Here is an 8,421-nt window from a genome sequence, read left to right on the forward strand (position 1 = left end):
ATAAACAGAAGTTTTTGCCTTTCTACAGACTTTTCTTTCTGTTTGAAATGTCTCCTGATCATCACCAGAACACCACAACCCCACCTCTGTCACTGGTACCAGCACCTCCACCATCACTGCCACTGCCACCTCCACCTCTACCACCAATTTCTCCTTCCTCTGCACCTACATCAACACCAACCACCATCACCACATCATCACCGCTTTTCCATTCCCCAATACCACCACAACCATGACCACCATCTCTTCCATCACCACTACACCTCCATCACCTCTGCATCCATTTCCATCTGCAACCCCATGACCACCACCACCTCCCTCACCCTAGTCCCCATCTCCATCTGCAAACCCATGACCACTACCACTTCCATCACTCTGCCCCCATCTCCATCACCTCCATCCCCATCACCACCACCATTTCCAGTCCAACCACTACCACCTCTATCATTACCACCAGGTCAACCTCCACCTTCACTTCCACACCCTTTACCAACATCACTGCCTTCCTGAACCCACTATCACCACCCCCTCCACCATCACCTTCACTTCAAGCACAACCGTCTCCACCACCACCAAAGCCTCCATCATTCCCAACATTCTTTATATGGTTCCTATATGCCATTCAAGCTTCATCTCAGCCATCATTTCCATTAAGGAAGCCTTTCTATTCCATGTCCAGTTGTCACCCTAAGTCATTGTGGCTTTAAGATGACCCTTCTTTGTGTTCCCAAAGCATAGTACAGACATATCTGAATTGATGAATTTTTCCTTCTGAATTGGAATCATTTGTTTACTTGCCTTTCTTCCTCCACAAAACTCATGAAATTCGTTGAGTTTATAACAGTATTTCCAGCAACTGGTCTAAAATAGTGCCTGCCGCATAACAGATCCTTGATAAAAACTTGCTAAAAAGTTGTATCTTTTAAATTATTTAAAAGCTAGAGAGTCTTCTTTATTTGAAATTTTGACATTGTGGTGACTATTTTCCCCCTCTGAGATGGCTCCCTCGTCCGTTTGCTCGTTGTTTTTGCTTGCTGTTTGTGCTCATTGTCTGCTCATTGTCCCTCCTCACTGTCTGCTCATTGTCTGCCTACTTTTTCTTTAGGAGGCACCGGGAACCAAACCCGGGACCTCCCATGTGGGTGGCAGGCGCCCAACTGCTCGAACCACTTCCACTCCTCTGTGGTGACTATTTTGCAAGATTTTATTTATCAGCAAATGTTGTAGAATTGGATTTTCCAGTGTCTACCACTAACAAGTCCAGTGTTCATTACCAGATTGGACAGAATGCTGAGCAAGCCGCCATGTAGGAATGCTTGGGTAGACTTCGGAGAACAGCACTACTTGGAATACACCACTAGATGGCAGCCACACCCCAGGAGCCACCTCTGCCATCCGACGACACCCCTGCCCTAGGCCCTCCCCGTCCTGGCTGCAGATAACTGGCCCCACCTATCTCCAGTCAAGTTCCTCTAAGACTGGGGCACCACCCAAGGAGGAAGGCACCGCCTGGCCATCATTGTTCGCCCTGGGGACTTCCCAAGGAAAAGAGGCCCCTTCCTCCCACGCTCCTGCTTTCACTTGTTGGCAGCAGTACCCATCCCTTCATCCTTCAAGACCTTCGTGTCATCCTTCTGCTCCCACCTCCCTCCATCCCCCCCTTATAAAATTACTACTGCCCGCTTAGTGCTCGGAGCCCCCAGGTGGGACCCCTGCTGTCCCTCACGCCATCCACTCAATTGACACGTATTAAGAGAGGAGCCGGTACCCCCTTGAGCATCACCCACGAAAATCGTGGATCTTGAGAACTGTTCTGTGTGCGGAGCAGAAGCAGACGTGTTGGAAGACAGACAGGGACACAGCGAAGGAGCATCAGAAGAGACAGAAGAGGGGGGCAAAACGGAGGTGGCTGGAGGCCACGGCGAAGTCTCTCCCTCTGGGGATGTGTGGCTTAGCTCCAGCCAGCCAAGGAGACAGTGCACGGGACCCTCGGCTCAACCGAGTCTCCCAAGAGGACGGAAAGGCAGGCCAGGGCCTGGGGACCAGACCAGATGGGTCTAGGAGCAGAGACCCCCTTCTCCTGGACCATGGGAAAGGAAAGGAGGCAAAAATCAATGGGGTGGGGGTGGCGCTAGGGAAGGGGGTGGCTCCTCCCTGGGGCTGCCTGATTTGAGTGTTTGTTTTGCATTATTTTCCTGGGCCCTGGGAAACAAAAGGTCTGCTCCTCCTCTCTAGGACAAGCTCTTGGACAAAGGGGGCGTCTTCCTCTCTGCCACATCCACCCTTGGCCTGGGGTCCCTTCCTCCAAACCTCCCCTCCCCCCTTACTTACTTTGTCTTAGATCTTGCTATGTCCTTGGGCACAGTCTGGGGGCAAGGGACTCTCTCGGAGCATATTCTCCAAATGTGGTGGTGGTACCTCCATCAGATATCCCGAGCCACCGTGAATGGCTGTTAGACTAGGGTCAGTGTACTGGAGGAGAGAGGATGTAGCTCAGTGGTTGAGTGCCTGCTTCTCAGGTCCAAGGTCCCAGGTTCGATCCCCAGTACCTCCTAAAAACAAGCAAAGAAACCTACTCTCATTGGGAAACAGACATAGCTCAGTGGTTGAGTACCTGCTTTCCACGGACGAGGTCCTGGGTTCAATCCCCAGTACCTCCTAAAAAAAAAGAAAGTATACTGGAGCAGACAGTGTGAGAGACGAGATGCCAGCCTCAGCACCTCTTTGTCAGGCTTGTTCTTCCCCACAGCCAGTGGGGCTGCCCCTGCCCACTCCCCCCTCTCTCGCTGACCCCCACGCCAGATCCTCCTCCCACCATTAGCACCTAACTCCACCTCTCGAGCGGCAGCATCTAGAGACACCCAGGGCCCAGCGGAAATTCCTGCACGGGGAAATTTCCTCTCAAGGGGTCTCTGAGATCTGCAGTTAACCTGAGAGCCCTAACTGTTAACCAGGCAGCTTTACGCGAGGGGCGGAGAGGCAGAGAGGCGGTGATGGATGTGATCACTGCATTCAGAGTCCTCAGTCTTGGAGACTTGTCGCAACATCACAACTGAGAAGCCGTGGGATGTATAAAATAGAGGCTAGTGGTCCTGCTTATGTCATCCTGGCTCCTGGAAGAACCAAGTGACCTAGAGGCAAAGGCCCTCTGCACTGTAAGGTGCTGTGTAAATTAGCCATTTATTCAACATCCTGGGCTGAGGCCCTGTGCTTAGAGCCCAGGCTGCACTGGAAACTGAGACGCAGCCCTTGCAGAATAGAAGGGGACAGGAGGAAGCAGTCAGCCAAATTCAGAATGCGGGGTGTTTGATGCAGGGTATCTTCCATAAATGAATGGTGTGAAAAAAGGAGTGGCTATTACAGATTAAAAGACACTTTAGGGCGTAGCTACTAAAAGTAATGCCTGAGCTTGTTTGGATCCTGATTTGAAGAAAATTGACTACAAAAAGATATTTGTGGTTAGTGGATGTGGCTCGAGCCGTTGGGCACCCTCCTACAAGGGAGGTCCCAGGTTCAATTCTTGGTGGCTCCTACAGAGGATGACGAAGACAGAGAGCTGATGTGATGGGCTAGCACAGCAAGCTGACACAACGAGATGACACAACGAGACAACACAATGAAGAGACACTACGAGGAAACAATGAGAAATACAACAAGCAGGGCGTGGAGGTGGCTCAAGTAATTGGGCACCTCCCTCCCACGTGGGAGTTCCGGGTTTGGTTCTTGGTGCCTCCTTAAAAAAAGAAGGCGAGCACACAAGGAGCAGACAGTGAGTGCAAACAAGGAGGGGAGGGGAAGAAATAAATAAAACAAATCTTTAAAAAAAAAATTTGTGAAACAGAAAAATGTGAAGTGGAATGGGTATTAAATGGCATTAAGGAATTTTTTTATTTAATTTTTTAAATTTTTAATTGTTTTTTAATGAATTATTATGATGATTACATTTCATGTATGATTGTGATGGCATTGTGGTTATTTTTCAAAAAAGAAAGAAGAGAGGAAAAGAGGCAGGGAGGAAGGGACAATGGGAGGAAAGAATCTACACACAAAGATTTTTGGAAGAGGTGATGCCTGGGATTTGCTTTAAATCCAACAGACAAAAAGATTGAACACTGAAAACTATTGCAAGTCCATTGTCGATACATGGGAGCTCATTGGATACTTTTCTCTATTTTTGTGTATGTTTAAAATTTTCCATAGTAAATGCTTTAAATTTAAAAATATCCCTCCAAGGAGCTTGGGGCCATGGGAAGGGGGACTGATAATCACTGAGGAACATAATAGAGCAGAAGAGCAACTGAGAAAGCACAGACGAGGGGCTCTGCGGCCAGCCAGGGTCCAGGGGGGCTGCAGAGGTGGTGGGTTAGCAAACGAGGGCGGGCAGAGAGGTTATGCCAGGAGGAGAGAGCCACGCGGGCACAGGCTGAGCCAGGGGCAATGCCCAAAGCTTCTGAGCAGGGTGGCGGCTCATCCCCTTGTCTGGTTTTAGCATTAAAAGTGTCACATCTTGGGAAACCCCTCAGACCCAGGAAAACCTGGGGACTGGTCATCCTGTTCCGCTGTTGCTGCCAGTGACATCGGGCTGGGCTAGCCGGACACAGGGCGGGCCAAGCTGAGCTACAGGGCTCGGAATTCAGGGCTACGAGAGGACCCGCGGGCACTGCCCGCCCATGCTGCAGCTCCAGCAGCAACGGCCCCTCCTCCCGGGGCACGTGGAGTCACAGCCCAGGGGGCTTCGGCTGCTCAGGCCTCCTCCCTTGACCAGCCCAGCTCCCACCGGGGATCCTTTCTCCTCTGACTCCACAGAGTCTGAATCAGACTGCATGTGCACGTGTATATATACACGTTATACACACGTGTGTTATACACATGTACATTACGTGCATGTGTCTATACATATATGTACATGCATCATACATAGTATATATTAAATCGACACATGGGTATTCATTAAGCATCTGCTCTGTGCACTTTCTCATTTAACCCTTACCAAAACCCTACGAGATAGCAATGATCGCTTTCATTTAAGAAACAAGGAAAGTAATGAGCCTCAGAGAAATTAAGTAAATTTGCCCAAGGCCAAATATAGGGACAAGACTATACCTCACATGCCTACCTCACAGGGTTGTGTGTGGATTTAATGAATTATTATTTAGTACCTAGAATCGTGTCCGACGTGGAGGAAGTGCTAAAGAAGATTGAAGCTCTTACTGATAGTTATTGAATTGTGCTGCCTTGCTGGGCAGAGGGTGGAGGAAAGCATCAAGGTCTGAACTTAGGAAAAAACAAGTTACTTGACTATTTGCATTGCAAAAGAATTCGCTCCGGGGATCCTTCACCTGCCAGGACATTTGGTTTCCCACGCTGATCTGAACATAAAGTCAGAGGCATCTATGGCCGAATAAGGAATAGCCTCAAAAGCCTCCAGAGCCCGGTTCCCTGGGGGGCGCCCCGTCTGCCCCCACAGCCCACGTCTCGAGCAGAGAAGGCTCACTTTCCACGGAGGAGACCATCTGCTCAGAAGAAAAACGGCTCAGCTGCCCCGACGCCAGCTCCATGGGCAGCTTCGCCCGCACAGCTCCCTGCTTCTAGAGCCATTTATCGCACATCAATCTCTGCAATCGTCCCAGGCTGGCAATTGCCTCATTTCACAGATAAGGAACCTGAGATCTCAGAGACGGAAGGTTGCTATTGCTGCCCTGGCCTCCCAGCTTCCCTGGGAGGAGCCTCCCCTTCAGGGACCTCTGTCAGGGCAGGGACCCTCCCACCCCGCTCCCCACAAGTCAGCGTGGAGAAGGGCAGGGGCACGTCTGGCTTTCAGAATCCTCCCCGGTTCTTCCGACATCAGCATCGCGAGAACTAGCCAGCCAACCTCACACCCAGGCTCCCCACGCACCCCTCGGCAAGGTTTACAGGGGCGAAAACCCGTTGGCCCCCATCAAGTGGCTTCCTCTTGCTCTTCTCATCCCCATAGCAGCAGGCATCCCATGAAAAGCAACAGGTGGAATCAAGAGAGATGGGACAAGCAAGTGTGAACGTGCGGCTTTGGCCCCTGTGCAGAGATGTCTGAGGCTGGGCAGTGCCCATCCGCGGGCACTGGAACGTTCCCAGAGGTGTCCCTGTTATCTTGGAACCAAGGATGTGCCCCCTCTCCAACATCCAGAACAAATAGGGTTCTCAGATGAAATGACAGACTGAACAAATAAAAACAGCTTACACTGAATGACCATTTGCCGTCATTTACCTGGCACATTTCTTTACATGTCTTTACTTCCTTAATACTCACAACCCTGTGAGGTATGTATTTCCACTATCACCATTTTAAATATGAGAAGCTGAAGCACAGAAAGGTTAAGCATAGTTTGTAAGGGGCTGCATAGTTTGTAAGGGGTACCAGGTATTATTGATGTTATAAAAGGTAATTCATGAGAAGCGATTTGGCTCAACTGATAAGAGCATCTGCCTACCATATAGGAGGTCCAAGGTTCAGTACCCAGGGCCTCCTGGCCCATATGGCGAATTGGCCCATGCGCAAGGAGTGCCATGCCATGCAGGGGTGTCCCCTGCGTACGGGAGCTCCACGCACAAGGAGTGCACCCCCACAAGGAAAGCTGCCCCATGTAAAAAAAGCGCAGCCCACCCAGGAGTGGCGTTGCACACATGGAGAGCTGATGCAGCAAGATGATGCAACAAAAAGAGACACAGATTCCCGGTGCTACTGACAAGAATACAAGTGGACACAGAAGAATACACAGCAAATGGACACAGAGAGCAGACAACTGGGGTGGGAGGGGGAAGGGGAGAGAAATAAATAAAAAATAAATCTTAAAAAAAACCTGATAATTCTCAAGCAGTTGAACGTGGCTCAAGCAGTTGAGCACCCACCTCCCACATGGGAGGTCCCAGGTTCAATTCTCGGTGCCTCCTAAAGAAGACAAACAATGAGCAGACATCAAGGAAAAACAACAAGCAGACAACAAGCAAAAACAATGAGCAGGCGATGAACAAAAACAACACGCAAGACAATGAGCAAACGATGAGCAGACCATGAGCAAAGAAACCCCCTGAAACCCCTATCCATAGCTAAGAAATAAATAACATAAACACACTGCTTTCAGGGAGGCAAGGAATGGATTAATTTTAGAATTCTTCCCCTTAAGGCCGAAGCCCAGAAAGGGTTCACTGGGTTCCAAAAGCCACGTCCATTTTAAGCCTCCCACCATAGGCATCTGCTATGCAGAGGCTGTTCCTTAATATGGTATTGGCAAGAAACTGTTCTCAACCCAAACCACTTCTTGAATCCTTTTTGATATTTCTCTCTTCCATGCCTCCCATCTCTTCTGACATTTTCCTATACACATTTCTCCTCCCCTTCTTCCCCCCACCCGCACCTCACCTTAGAGTTCCTCCAGTTGTCTCTTGGTTTCCTTCAATAAAAGGTGAGAGAATGGGGGCTGCAAAAGCAGGAACAGGCCACTGGGCGGTCTCAGGTGAGGGTTCATTCATTCATTCACTCATCCATTCATTCCTCATGTTGAACAGCAAATACTGGGCAAGATGCTGGGAGATAAAGATGAGCAGGGATTTGGGGGAGGGATGAGCTCAAAGGCCAGTGGGAGGGGCAGACAGATGACCACACCTCACAATCTATAAGAAAGGGTGGGGAGATTAAGCCAGTGGAAATGGCCTTTCTGCACTCGGGGCTGCTGGGCCACCTGACCCATGGGAACCTGAGTCTCTCAGACTCATGGACCCCAAAACCTGGCCCTTTCTCCTTCTATCTAAGCATTCACATCTTTCCTGGTTTTCTGTCCATCCGGCTTTCCTCTGCATGCCCGGGGTCACCACTCTTGCTCCCTGCCCTCTCTCAGAGGTGGTCTAGGGTTTGCAGATCAGTTCCATCTCTCCATCCAGCACTTGCTTTTCTCTAAACCTCCCTCTCCTCCATTGCAAGATGGGGATGGCGATACTGACTTTGGGGGCTATTGTGGGCATTTTGTAAGATACCTCTGAAGCATTTGGTTCAGGTCTGTATCAGTTACCTATTGAGTTGTTTGTTGTGTTTTTTTTAATTACCCCAAAACTTAGCTTAGACAATAATAACGGATTCGCTCACATTCCTGGTTTCCATGGGCCAGGCATTTGGGAATGCCTTAGCTGGATGGTTCTGGCTTGGGTTCTCTCAAGAGTCAAGAATCTGATGGGTGCTGCAGTCGTCCGAAGGTTGGACTGGGGCTGGAGACTCTGCTGCCATGCTGGCAAATAGATGCCGGCTGTTGGCAGGAGGCCTCACTTTCTCCCCACATGGACAGCTCCCCAACATGCAGCGGGCCTCCTCCACAGGGACTGATGCAAGAGACAGCAAGGCAAGAAGGAATTTCAGAATGCTAGCCTCAGAAATTATACCCATGGTTTCCTCAC

The sequence above is a fragment of the Dasypus novemcinctus genome, chromosome 21, assembly GCF_030445035.2.
Source record: "Dasypus novemcinctus isolate mDasNov1 chromosome 21, mDasNov1.1.hap2, whole genome shotgun sequence".
NCBI lineage: Eukaryota > Metazoa > Chordata > Mammalia > Cingulata > Dasypodidae > Dasypus > Dasypus novemcinctus.